Source organism: Acipenser ruthenus, chromosome 12 (assembly GCF_902713425.1).
Source record: "Acipenser ruthenus chromosome 12, fAciRut3.2 maternal haplotype, whole genome shotgun sequence".
Lineage (NCBI taxonomy): Eukaryota > Metazoa > Chordata > Actinopteri > Acipenseriformes > Acipenseridae > Acipenser > Acipenser ruthenus.
Genome location: NC_081200.1, coordinates 7479367 through 7493698, shown reverse-complemented (window position 1 = coordinate 7493698; position 14332 = coordinate 7479367). Strand labels below are relative to the sequence as shown.

General features: G+C 38.5%; 1 protein-coding gene across 1 annotated transcript in view; it reads left to right on the top strand.

Annotated features, from left to right (window-relative positions):
• Window positions 1-2539: 2539 nt before the first annotated feature.
• The window catches only part of LOC117417095 (cohesin subunit SA-1-like), a 38078-nt gene continuing 26285 nt past the window's right edge, over window positions 2540-14332 (top strand). Inside the window, exon 1 of the mRNA XM_034028852.3 lies at window positions 2540-2772. The gene's annotated coding sequence lies outside the window, so the exon portion shown is untranslated. The remainder of the gene's footprint in view (window positions 2773-14332) is intronic.

Below are 14332 nucleotides of genomic sequence, written 5' to 3'. Positions count from 1 at the left end.
CCCAGGCAGGCATTGCAATAGGCAGTAACTATAAATGTGCCTGCAGGTGCTCTGCTTCTGCCTTTTCCAGCAGGTGTCTGTCCTAGCAGCCCTCCAGGGAATATGCAGGGGAAATGTAGCTATCAACATGGATGTTGAATGTTGTGTGCTCTGTCAGGGCAGATGACAATTATCTAAAGAGGTCTCATTGATGAGGTGACATTTTTATTTCCATGTGTGTGATGGGTCAGATAAGGAACCAGAGTTAATTATGGAACTTTAGACATTAGAATATACTTTCAAAACTGAATCCAGGTTAGTTCCAAGTGAGATAAAGACAGAAAGGTAACATGCAGTTAATGCAAAGTATTTGGCTTTGGTCGATAGAACAGGCCAGAGTCTCTTTTTTTTTAGAAAAACAAAAAGTTTCCAAAGTCCAAACACTACTTAACCAGTCCTGCTGAGATAGCTTCACCATAACTCACTTTTGGTTTTCTCATTGCCTCTCAGGAACCAGCTAAAAAAAACTCTCCCATTTAATGACAGTTGAGTATATCATCCACACTTGGGCACAGCTTTCAAGCAGTAAAGAAAATGTCAGAATTATTAACCTTGGACATTGGAGTAAAATAGCATTAATAGTATAGCTCTAAAGAATATAGGAGACAGTGTGTTCTAATGGAAATAACAAGACAATAACATCAAAAGATATTGGATTTTGAATCCCAGCACAGACAATGATTCACCTTGTAACCTTGGGCAAGTCAGTTTTCCTCTTTAGTGTTATGGTCCTGCTATATTTGCAGTTCCCTGGGTGATGTTAAGCAAAATAGTTAATTTCCCTAAATCTTATTAATAATTCCCTAAATCATGTAGGGGATCATATGCAGGGGGGTTAGAGAAAGCTCTTTGTTTAACTGGTACTTTAGCCTGTTACTGTTTCACTTCCTAGGTCATTTCACCACAACAGTGATTGGCTTAGGATAGGAAAGAAGTTGTTGAATGGCAAGCCTATCTTAAAGTAAAGCATACAAAAAGAACTTTCTTTAACTTGATATGTTTATAAAATTAAAACATGTGTTTCTTTCAAAACCCCACATGGGAGACATATATAGTGAATTGAAGTGAGATTTATGGAAATATGTTGCATATACATACTGAAATGATCACTGTACAAACATTATGCATCTTTAAATTGAATATAATTCACATTGGCACTAGTATCTCTACTACACAAAATCAAAGAGTGTTTGATATTAGAAATGATGCTGCTTCAGGCATTGTGGTGCTGCCCAGCAAAATCGGATTCAGCTTGCTATATGAAGTAAGAAAGAAAAAACACATGACTCATTCCAACCTTTCGCTCGAATGGTAAATGACCATGAGCCTTTACAGCTGCAAATGTAGAAGTTCTGTGATGAATCATAATGTCCTTAAGAAATTAAACGCTTAACAAAAAATCAAATGAAAGGTTTTTAAATGTGTTTCATTTCTAGCACCAGCTGGAAATGATAGAAGATCTACTCACAGGAACTATTGCCACCCATGACACTTCAGCCATGAGGCTAGCACGGGCAGATGGTGACCCGTAGTTTGCAGTTTACAGTAGATAGCTAGCGACTAGTGGAACTGTCACGATACTGTGAATGTGTTGTTGCCTGAAGCTTGTCAATAAAGGTTTGATCACTTGAAGGAAGTGGCTAAAGAACTGATTGGACCATAAGGGTAAGACTAAATGATATATATTTCACATAGCAGGGAGGGGTTACTGGTTTCATAACTTTCAGCAGGTGCAGGCATAATAGGATCCCCTGATGGGGATTTTATACCAGAAAGCCATCTAACTTTGACAGGTAATTATCTGGCACAAAGGATCTCTCAGGGTGAGGTGGATACAGATGGAGGTGAGAGATAAAAAGCAGACAAATACCAATGCACCCTGCACTGTGAACCATGGGGCTCAATTTCTCAGTGTATGACACCATGATTAATGTTATTAATAATAATAATAATAATAATAATAATAATAATAATAATAATAATAATAATAATAATGTCCAAATCATTATCAGTTTAACAAGAAAGACAATTATATATTATTTAACAAATGAAAGACTCATTCAGACACTGTCAGCACTGCACAAATTTGATTTTAAACAGGGCTGTGCTTTTGTATTTTGTCAATGCTATACAACTTTTATTAAATGAATTTGGAGATTCTGTGCTAGAAATAACAGTGATTGTTCAACCCAGATTGCAGGAATGAACAGGCACACAGCACAGGTTGCTCTCCTGCAGTTTGCATTGATTTTACCAATCTGACCATCAAGATGCTCGTGCGCTCCTAAGCTCTGCATCCATTGCTACGCGCTCGTGCCTGCTGTGCTTGTTGGCCACAGATGTTTACAAAAAAACATCAACAACAAAACAGTATAGTAAACGCTTGAGATACACAACCCCCCTTCACTTCCCTCCCTCAGCATCCCGCCTTAAACACGTAAAACTCAAGCGCGTCTTCCGTTGGCTCTCGTGAATGGCGGGGTCTTTTAAGCCCTCCCTTCATTCCCGCGGCACGCTGTTGCAGTACCCGCTTGTGTCCGCCAGAGGGCGCTCTGGTTCCGGTCTGTTGTTGGAAAAATACCACCAGATGGCGGCTTAGGATTGCTGCTCTACCGAAAGGCGCGTTTCCGCTCGCGGTCCAATTTCCAATTAAAAACCTTTGCAGTTTTAAAAAAAATATTTTCTAATTTTTCAACTGGAGAGAGTTAAACGCTACAGTAATGGACGGGAAAGGTGAGTCGGTTTGGGTTTTGAGTTTTTCTGAGGGCGAAAATAAGGGAGTGCAGATTAAAGATGGAGGACAGAGGGAGAGACAGAGTGCAGGTGGGGGATGGGAGCTGCTGAAGGGGGTGGGGGGGGGAGGAGGGAGAAATGTGCTTTTATTTTACTCGCTTACGTTATTAAAGGTTTTACATTATTTCTCGCCATTTCTAACCGTACAAAAATGACACAGTAACAAGGTTCTTTCAGTCGCCTTGTTGTACACCAATGTATGTCATGCGCCCCGGTTTGTGCAAGGCAGGCATGGGCAGTCTTCTTTCAGTCTCACCGGAGCCCTTTTGTGCTGTTCTGTTTTGCACTGGACTGGAGTTGTAATTTCTTTACAGTGTGTACTGTGCATTATTGAGTTATTGTGTAATACGTTATAGGGCGGCTGATTATTGTAAATGAACTGTGTGCAATTGTTTTGTGAATTAAAAACAAAAACAAACTATTGGGATAAGTATGCCTGTGTGTTTATTTGTTTATAATCAATATACTGTTAGTGGGAACAATTCAGCCACCTGCTCATTGCACGTCTATTGATTTGTAAGTTGACTCATAATATGACGACATGATGATGATGATGATGAATTAGCCTTTTGATCAGAATTGGTCCGCATTTATTGAAAATTAGCGGTGAAATGTGCAAAAAAAAAAAAATCTTAGAAGGGGAAGGGGATAATGTATCAACAACAGCTTTGGTCACACACTACGTTTCTTCCGTGCGGTACCCCCTGCAGTACTATATTATTGTTTTGCGTTACTGTCTAGTAACGTATGTTTATTTTGGTAATGCTGGAGCGTTTGAGGAATACACATTTTGGTAATGTGCGGAGGTCCTGTCTCCACCTACCCTCCAAATTCAGCAAATCAAAACTCTCATCTATGTATTGATACAATTTTTTTCTCTCTCTCTTATAACAATACAGTGCAAAGTCACACACACTATCCCCTTACTAATGGGGCATGTCACCCGACGTATTGAGATCATGCACAGTTGAAAATAACCAGCAGGCAGGATGACGTTACATCAGACATGTAAAAGTGCACGGAGATTTTGGGGGGGGGGGGGGTCAGTGTTAAGTGTCACGAGAAAGGAGAGATTTATATTACCCGCTGTTTTAAACTGATTGTTTTGATAGTGATTTAGTAAGGAGAAATCCGCCAGTATAAGGCTTGCATACATGTTGCATGAATATATACAGTGTATTGCTTGTTTGCTCTCCCATTAACTTTTGAATTTACTCATTTTAGTAAAAGAGCTCACAGTAGGTTGTTTACCATTTTTGGATGAAGTTTGCACAACTGCCCATTGAGTCCAAACAATTTGATGTCATTTGATATTGTAGTAGTGGGGGTTGGTGGCATCCACAATTAAAATCCAAAACACGTGAACAGTGGAATAGATAAATGTGTCGGATCTTATCTGCAATGTATCAGCATAAGGAGTGATTGTTAAGCCAGCTTTTGGAGACTTGGGAATTCAATGTTGTGGCTGCTGTTTGGGTTTTTCTTTTATGTTGAGGCCTTCAGGAAATACAATTTTATTTCCTATAAAATTAGATATTGAACAAATCTACTTTTTTGATAATTTCTTTTAAGGTCTGTGGTTTGCTGTACTACATACTTGCAGTAGAAGCGGAGGCATGGGGCACCAGAGGATGATTTCTAAGCCTTGAAGGCTTATCCTGTCACAGAAACATTATGGAGAGATGTCGTCATTTTAATGCTTCAGTTACAGTGCCATATATATTTATTTTTCTGTTTTGTTTACCTCAAGAGGTTGTAGGAATAAGAACTGAAAATAAATACACTGACCTGACAACGTTTTAGACCTTTTAATACTTCTATTGCTTAATAATTTCACTGAAAATGTACTAATTTATAGTACGAGTTACGCCGGGTTGTCGCATGCAAGATTAATCTATTTATAATTTGACAGTAAATCGGTAGGAGGAGGGAGGGAGGGGTGTCGAACAGGGAAGGGATTTCAGCTCTTGAGTGAATCTGGGTTATTGAAAAGCAGTCCAATGATGCATTTTTCACGATTTTTTTTTTTATCAATAGTTGAGAGTACATAGTCCACCATAGTTAGGTGGTAGACACAGGATTAAGCGTGTCCCAATCTTGCCTAGTATTGTTATTCATACAACATTGGTGTTATTGACACCATCATTGTAATTCCTTTTTTGTAAAATGTTACAACTGCTTTTTTGTTGTCGTTCAAATTTTTTTTGATCTAGTATTTAATTGTGTTTGGATACCTAAATAATTCAGTGCTTTCCAAAATGTTTAAAATCTGAAAGTGGAAAGCCCCAGTCTTAAATGCAGAAGGACCTGATTTGTTTTGTGTGTTTTTTTTTTTCTTCTTACAATGAGGAAGAAATAGTCAATAACTGATGCATCAAACCAATGCTATTGGCAAAACAAATTCATGGGTCATTTCTCAATAACTGAATATCACAGCTTTTCTATTTTCATTTAAGGGAATTATACAGTGGCTCTCAAAAGTATCCCCCCCCCCTCCCCTCCCCTCCCCTCCCCTCCCCCTTGGACTTTTCCACATTTTATTGTGTTACAACATGGAAACAAAATTGATTTAATTAGGAGTTTTTGCCACTGATTCACACAAAAAAAAGTCCATTATGTCAAAGTGAAAAATAAAATCTACAAATTGTTCTAAATTAATTACAAATACAAAACAGAAAATAATTGATTGCATAAGTATTCACCCCCTTGAGTCAATATTTGGTAGAGGCACCTTTGGCAGCAATTACAGCCATGAGTCTATTTGGATAAGTCTCTACCAGCTTTGCACAACTGGACACTGCAATTTTTGCCCATTCTTCTTTGCAAAATTGCTCAAGCTCCGTCAAGTTGGATGGGGACCTTTGGTGAACAGCAATTTTCAACTCTTTCCACATATTCTCAATTGGATTGAGGTCCGGGCTTTGACTGGGCCACTCCAGGACATTTACCTTTTTGTTTTTAAGCCACTCCAGTGTGGCTTTGGCTGTATGTTTGGGGTCATTGTCCTGCTGGAAGATTAATCTTCTTCCAAATCCCAGGTCTCTTGCAGACTTCAGCAGGTTTTCCTCCAGGATTTCTCTGTACTTTGCTGCATCCATTTTGCGCTCTATCTTCACAAGCTTTCCAGGCCTTGACGCAGAGAAGCATCCTCATAGCATGATGCTGCCACCACCATGCTTCACGGTAGGGATGGTGTTCTCAGGATGATGTGGGGTGTTAGGCTTGCGCCAAACATAGTGCTTAGCGTTGAGGCCAAAAAGCTCTATTTTGGTCTCATCAGACCATAGAAACTTCTTCCACTTGGTCTCAGAGTCTCCCACATGCCTTCTGGCAAACTCTAGCCGAGATTTGATGCAAGTTTTTTTCAACAATGGCTTTCTTTTTGCCACTCTCCCATAAAGGCCAGTTTTGTGAAGCACCCGGGCTATTGTTGCTGAATGCACAGTGTCTCCCACCTCAGCCGTGGAAGACTGTAACTCCCTTAGGGTTGCCATAGGCCTCTTGGTGGCCTCCCTGACTAGTGCCCTTCTCGCCCGGATACTTAGTTTTTGAGGAGGGCCTGATCTAGACAGATTCACAGTTGTGCCATATTCTCTCCATTTCTTAATAATGGACTTAACTGTGCTCCGGGGGATATTCAATGCCTTGGAAATGTTCTTCTATCCTACCCCTGATTGGTGCTTTAGAAGAACCTTATTCCGGATTTGCTTTGAATGTTCCTTTGTCTTCATGATGTAGTTTTTGTTAGGAAATGTACTAACCAACTGTGGGTCCTCCCAGAGACAGGTGTATTTAACCTGAAATCATGTGAAACACCTTAATTGCACAAAGGTGGACTCCATTCAACTAATTATGTGACTTCTAAAGACAACTGGTTGCACCAGAGCTTATTTAGGTGTGTCATAGCAAAGGGGGTGAATTCTTATGCAATCAATTATTTTCTGTTTTATATTTGTAATTAATTTTAGAACAATTTGTAGATTTTATTTTTCACTTTGATATTATGGACTTTTTTGTGTTGATCAGTAGCAAAAACTCCTAATTAAATCCATTTTGATTCCATGTTGTAACACAATAAAATGTGGAAAAGTCCAAGGGGGGGTGAATACTTTTGAGAGCCACTGTATTAAGTGTATATATCTCTAATGGAGACACTCTAGATTCTGCAAGGGGTCGTGTCCAATACTCGGCCATCCAGGCTTTGCGAGTCAAGAAAAACAGCCTCTTTTTAACCCAGCGTGCAAGAAATTAAACAATTCATCCACAGCAGTGCTAGCAGAGTGATTGGTTTCTTTCTGGCATGCATGCATACTAAGAAATATTAATTTGTCAAACCTTCATATCCAGTGGAGGCTGGCCTTCGCCCACTTTCCTTGTCGGTTACTATGAATGACTTGTGCAAGTAAGGCGTGTGTACACTGCAACTTGGTTTAAAGCGCACAATGTCATGGTTTACTGTGTTGCTATAGTTATGTAAAATGCAAGTATGTATTTTAAATTGGTCTATATGCAATAAAGTTGTTTTAGTTTACGTTAAAGCGAAGACTGACTGATATATATATAAATATATATAAATTAATCTACACACTTCTACTGTAATTGCAGTCTAGCACAAAGCATTCTTAATGTATTATTGTTTTACCAAACAATATAGAGCATTTGTGTTGTCTTCAAAATTAAAAATACAGACTTCATTTGAGGGTAATACCAGTGACCAGTAAAATGAATTGCACTTCTAGATTCTTGCTTTGTGGATTCACTTCATGGGTCATTTTATTGGAGATATTTTATTGAGGCTTTCACTTGTTTTATTTAGGAGACACCTTTATCCAAGGCGACTTACAGAGACTAGGTGTGTGAACTATGCATCAGCTGCAGAGTCACTTACAACTACGTCTCGCCCGAAAGACGGAGCACAAGGAGGTTAAGTGACTTGCTCAGGGTCACACAATGAGTCCGTGGCTGAGCCGAGATTTGAACTGGGGACCTCCTGGTTAGAAGCCCTTTTCTTTAACCAGTGTTCCAGACAGCCTGCTATGTTGTTCCCAGCATTTGATCAGTATTTGTTATGTGTATCATTAATCCCAATAATAATGTAAACAGGAGATTCAAAACGTTCTCTTGGTATAGGGCAAGTGAATTATGGGCGGCAAATGTACATCTAACCACTCTGGACAGCATTGAATGTAAATTGATTAGCCTTTTCAACAAGGATTGTCTCCAGCATATACTGTATTGGCTTTGCTGTGTTATAATGAACATGTGTAAATTAATTTATGATCGACTCCTACATTTTGTTACAGAATTCTGCTTACACACATCTGCCATTTATATGAGGAAAACAGTTGGGGAAGGCTGATTTGTGCTTTGAACTTCAAAATAAATGCAGTGTATATGATTGTTTGAGGCTGATTTGAATAGTCGTATCTGACTGGTTTTGAACTACCTTCTTTGCATGTGATAAAATCCTGGAGGCTGTTTGTAGGACAGGGCTGTTATCAATTCAATGTTCACAAGATACTCTGCATGGGGGCAAATACTTTCCTTTGTGTTGGTGTTGATAAAGTATTTCTGTGGCTTAAAAGAGACTGGAAGTAAAACCTGCTTATTCGGAGACCAGTCACAATTTACAAGTGTTTGCTTTTTTCTGGGAAGTGAGACCTGCTCCAGATTTTAAATAATTTCATATTTAAGATTAATTCAAATTTCTGGTTGGGGACTAAACCAGTTCTTTCTTTGCAACTGTATCCAGCAAGACTTGCAAATGTTAACAGCATATTTGACTGCAAAAGCCTAGTAACACCTCAAAGCTTGGGTGTGAGTGTATGTGTTAATCATTGTGGAATTAATTGTGACCAAAATGTGTTGGAAGATTTTTCCAAGCATAGTTTCTGATTAGACTTAAACAACACATAGTTACTGGAATTTTAAAGAGGCCCTAAATCTGTCTCCTTAGTTGCTCTGTAAACCAGGAATTTTCTGTTTCAACAATGAAGATCTCAGTAGCCCTCTTCAATTCAGAAAGAGTTTTTTTTTAATATTATCAGCACATATTTAATAGAACCGATGTTTAATGTTTTCTTCTGGTAATGGCGTCTGCTATTTTTGTAAAGGCATGAGTGATTTATGATATGTACTCTTTCAGTGCCAGTGCATAAATTATGCACATAGTTTGTCATTTGACACGGTAGAAATGATTTATTCATTACCTGCTCTGTGATTCAATGTAATATTCTATATTTTAATACCCAGTTTAAGTCTCTTGGCTTATTGAGGTGCACAAATACACCTTCACTCAATAAATACTTGGCTTTAATCAAAAGTGATGCTCATGTGATTGTATTATAACCCTTAATTTGCAAATCTGCACATGCTTGATTTTTACATCTTGCTGTTGGAGTAAAAATCACATTAATATGCCAGATTTGCGTTATTATAATAAGATAATTTTAATAACAAACCAATTCCAAAAGACACAAGTTTCAACATCACAAGTCTTGTAAAGAAGGCACCTAGTGGAAACATTTTGATGTTAATGCTTAGTGGTCATTAAATTTGCAGAACGCCAAGTGTTCAAATATTGTAAGAAAATAATACTTTTACAGACTCATTCAACATTTAAATGCCAAATGTACTGAACTATCTATACTAAGGTATGGAATTTCAGGTAAAGTGATTCAAAGGTGAAAGGGCCTTGGTTTTTTACCTTGGTTACTTTTTCATATAATCTTGCCATGGTAAAAAAAAAAAAAAGAATGATGTAATCTGTCCTTCCTGTATTAATGCATGCTTCTGTATGCATAAAATTCCTTTCCCTTGAAGTTGAACACTGCAGCAGTACGCAGTGAGCACCTACATGACAAGTAGACTATCTCTGCCAATCTCTTTCATTAGGGTTCTATGTCCTGCTATTCTGCACGTAACAGTTTGGGCATTGCAACAGCAGCTTGTTGCCGAGCCGATACGGTTGCGTCTGCTTCCTAACAGAAGCAGTATTTAACTGGCTTCTTTTTTAAATTGTTATTTAAAGCCAGGACCATAAACAAAGGAAAGACCAACAAACATATCATAGCAATAACTACAGGGTGCAGCAGTCTCTGCAGCTACTATAACATCCTTGACCTAATTTTTTGTTTTTTTATGGACCCTCGTTCACTCTGCAGCCTCTAGTTCTCGTCTAATTGTTTAGCTCCACCTTGCTTGGTTGCTTAATCTCTACAACACCTGGTCACACAGTGTGATTTTAATTGAGCTTTTAAAGATTCAATTTTTGTTCAGCATATAAAAGCATCCTGTTTTAAAGCTGAATGATCATTGCTGCTGTGTAAAAGGAGTGTTTTTTCTGCTCTGGCATGTCAAGTTTACTTTCTGTTCCTAATGCACCAACCCTACATTTCCTCTAAGACTTTCATTTAATTAGCTACTGTGGCTAAAGCAACTTAAGTTTTTCCAGCGTGTTTAAAAAAAATGTTAAGTCACTTAGCAATACTGTAAACAAGTTAAACATACTGTTTCACAAGGCAAAAACATGTATTTTATTTGAAAACACGTAGATATTTAAATGCCAGACCCTACCAATTACAATACACACAGTATATTTAAAGTGCACTATAACTCTGATTCCCATTTAATAAATGCCAGCTTTCTTTGGGCGAAATGAAATCAAACTAAACAGTCTGTATTGATTCATCTACCAGCACACGTTGAAAATAATCGTACTGGCAGTCTTAAACGTTTTTCAAAGCCTTCGCCACTGTGGCGAACTTGGTGAAAAATAGTTGAGCCGCAAGGGAAAAACATTTCGCTTGTGGCGAGCAGCTAGCGGGAATGTAGCCAACCTAATGCTAGATGTCAGAAGTTACATTAAAAGCACGGTTGCTTTGTCCATCTGTTTGACTGGGTGCTTGCTGGTGTTTGTATAGGAATACAGCTTTCCCAATGTTTTTCATAGCAGTGGACTGTAATAAACAATTAAATAAAATATCCACATTTCTACTAGAATTAACCACATTGACGCCTTGCTTACCGGTTCTAGTTTTCTTTTCAGTGTTTCTATAGAGAAATTATATCTGCCATTTTTATTTTTTTTTCTATTTAACTGAGACTGTCTGTCTGGAGAGAACAAATAGTACCTGCAAGGGATGGTTAATCAAAGGCAGTATGACCAATCAGAGCCTTGCATGCAGCTATTCACTTGCAAATCAAGGCCCAGTTGGCTTGCATAGCCCTGGTATCCTTCCTTGGTTTTATTTTAAGAACAATTTATTTGCTCATCAGCCATTAGAATGGCGCTAATTGTTCATTTTTTCAGGTTAACGCTTTTTTTTGCTTATATCAAAAATCTTCGGGCTGCATGTTAATGTGAAGCCTCTTATGCCCTCTTACGGTAAATTGAATAGGTAGGCTATGTATTGTAAGATCTCCATGGTTTTGCTTTGCAATTAGTTAACAGCAAAAAGCGATTTGCTTCCCAGTTTAATGGTGTACCTGTTCCCAGCTTGATCTTTTAATTAAATTCTTGGATTGGTGTAGGCAGAAAGCTATTTTCTACTCTTCCGCCTGGATACTTGTGAGGAGGGTATTGAAGTACCTCCTGTTTTACAGTGCTGGAGTGTTTGCTTTTAAAACATTTTAATGTTAAAGAATGATCATGTAATAGCCCAGTGAGTACATTTTCAGTTGAACTACAGCCTCTTTAAAGCATCACTTATAGAAGGCATTTACAGGATAGTCCAACATATGAGTCTCTTACTAAATACAATCACTGTTAAACACAAAAACAGGGTTCTAATATTCTAGTTCTGATGATCTGGTAGCAGCATTTAGATCTAATAGATCTGTTGTCAGTTGAGGGGTTGCTCTACCCCCCCCCCCCCCCCCCCCCCCCAAAAAGTAATTTCACAATTTTGATAATTCACAAATTGTACCCCGATTAGTCAATTGGTCCATGCATGTACAATTTCCACAAATAACATAGAAATACCATATTTTTGTCTAAATATTTACTGTGTAGGCAGAAGCATTTATCAATGTCTGCCCCATTTGAGAAACCTATTTCCAAAACTATTTCCCCACTGTATGCAAGATTACACATTTAACAAGTGTTGACATCTTTTGGTTAAACTCTTAATTCTTTATTAAAGTCTAAGTTGATAAAATTCAATATTTCAACTTTTTTTTTTTAAAAAACTTTGCTCCTGAGTAAGTGGTTTGTACGTTGGCAGGATATGTTTAGTGTTTTTTTGCTTTCAGTTTTGGCTGCTGTCTGAACCCTTCTGCAAGATAATATTTAATAGCTTTGAACAGTGGTGGCCAGGTAGCACTCAGACCCTCCTCCAACACAAGGACAGCTGCGGGGTCTCTGTACTAATCATTGCATTTCACCGATTGATTTTACATTAAAAGTGATGTAAATGTGTGTGTGTTAGGGGGATGGGAGTTTTTCAGTTGCTGTAGTGGCAACAATGCCAGCTGACTTTATCTTGGCAAGCTGCTCGGGAGTGTTGTCTGCACTCAGGGCAGCTCTTTATAAGACCAGTCTGAACTATTCATATCCTATTCCTTTTGTTTGTTGCAGTCAGGACTGAGCAATTACAGAATAATCAATTATGCTTCTTTCCACTGTACCATGGTGCGGTTAAGAGGAGCCTTGGTGGTTTTTCCACTGCAGAGCCGAGCCGTGCTACTGACGTCATACGCAACGAAAGACAGTTATTAATTGTTTGCCAAAAGATGTGCAAACAAATGGTGTTCATACATTAAGACCAACTGTACAGCTGTGTCTTGTATTACTATATTTTGTAAATATATTTAGGAATGTCTTTTATAATCCACAACTTTTACTGATTTAGATCAACTTACTCAAATTCAATTAGTTCTGTTGAAGGGGGGGGAAAAAAAGGTTTAAAAATGATTTGCCAAAGATATCCTGTTTTAAGGATAGTTATGTTTTTTAGAATTGTTTTTTCTCATATTAATATAAGGTCAAGGATGAGAAATTTGGTTGAATTTGAGTGTGTGAGTTAAGTGTACCGTACCCGCGGTTTATGTTCGTTTGCTCCAAATTGTCAAATTTGGGAATAAACTTTCTCTTTTCACGCCTGCACTTCCTCAGCGTCCCAAGGCTATACTTTTCTGTCATCACACTCTCTGCCCGCCATGTCTGTTTTTCTTTCTGGAGTGTACTGACTGATGCAACGTAATCGCAAAAATCCTTAACCTGTCCCCTGGCTCGGCTCGCAGCCGGATTCAGATGTCTTGTGAGGCCAGAGTTTCACGGTTTGGTTCTCGCTCAGCTCGACAAATAGCCAGTCGAGAACCACCCATACTCGTACTGAACTGAGCCCCTTGTACTTTTGCTAAATTATGAATGTTTATGTGCTGTGCAGGTGTCTGCGTTTTAAACCATATCTACATACACAAACACAGTCTATTACATTATGATCAGGGCTTGAATTTCCGCGCGGGCTTTGCGCATTTTCCAAGTTGCTCCTGCATATCTGCAACTTTCAGTGTGGGGAAAATCCAGCAGAGATATTTTAAGACACCAAGCTACTGTATTTTCCACCCAATTTAGAATGCCTGAAACGCGGCATTCTGAGTAGTTCTGGTTAAAATAATTAAATACATAAAAGTAGTGCTGGATATTTTAAGTGTCGCGAGACTTTATTCTCGTACGTGATTCTCGGCCTCTATCTTGAAGCAGTATAGAAACTCGGTACACTGCAGTAAGTAAACGGTTTTAGAAAAAAAAAGACTATATTAAGTCTGTTTTGCAAGCGGTGACTTTTGCATAAAACTCAGCCCCATTCATTTTGGGGTGCCAGCACACTGAAGGTTATATTCTCTTCTCTCTCACATATAGTATGAAGATATATTCTCATCTCTATCACATAGTATGCCTTATCCTGTTGCAACTTGCATAATATAAGAGGGAATTGTGTGGCCTTTCATTCGATATGTTTACATGCATGCAGCACAAACTATCCTGTAGTTAATAAATGAAAACTGAAAAACAGGTGGAAATAGGGCTGAGTGTAAAGAGTTAAAAAAAAAAAAGAAATGGAGCGCTGGTTAAAGAAAAGCACCTTTTTCTTCTGCTGCATGCAAAAACTTCATCAGGCAAAAGCAGTGAAGAGTGCTCTGTCTCACAGTGAACAGCTGTTGGGTCTCCTGAAAGCAGCCCATTTTAAAGCAACACCAGTGTGAATGATGATTCAGTTTATATATAGTTTTTTTTATATGCTAAAATGCCTTTTTGCCCCCCCCCCCCCCCCATGGCTGCAGCACGGGTGAAATCCCCCAGCACACAAAAATGAAATTCAAGGCCTGATGTATAGTGACAGCCCTGGTTAGTGTTTTCTAAGCAAAGAAACCCTAAATACATGTGTTACGGAATCTCAAATGCACAAATTCCAATACATTGTTATATTGACGCTACTGTTCAGGGATCGGTGCCACAAACGGGAAATCCGTATATTTTTAAATATTCCCTTCTGTT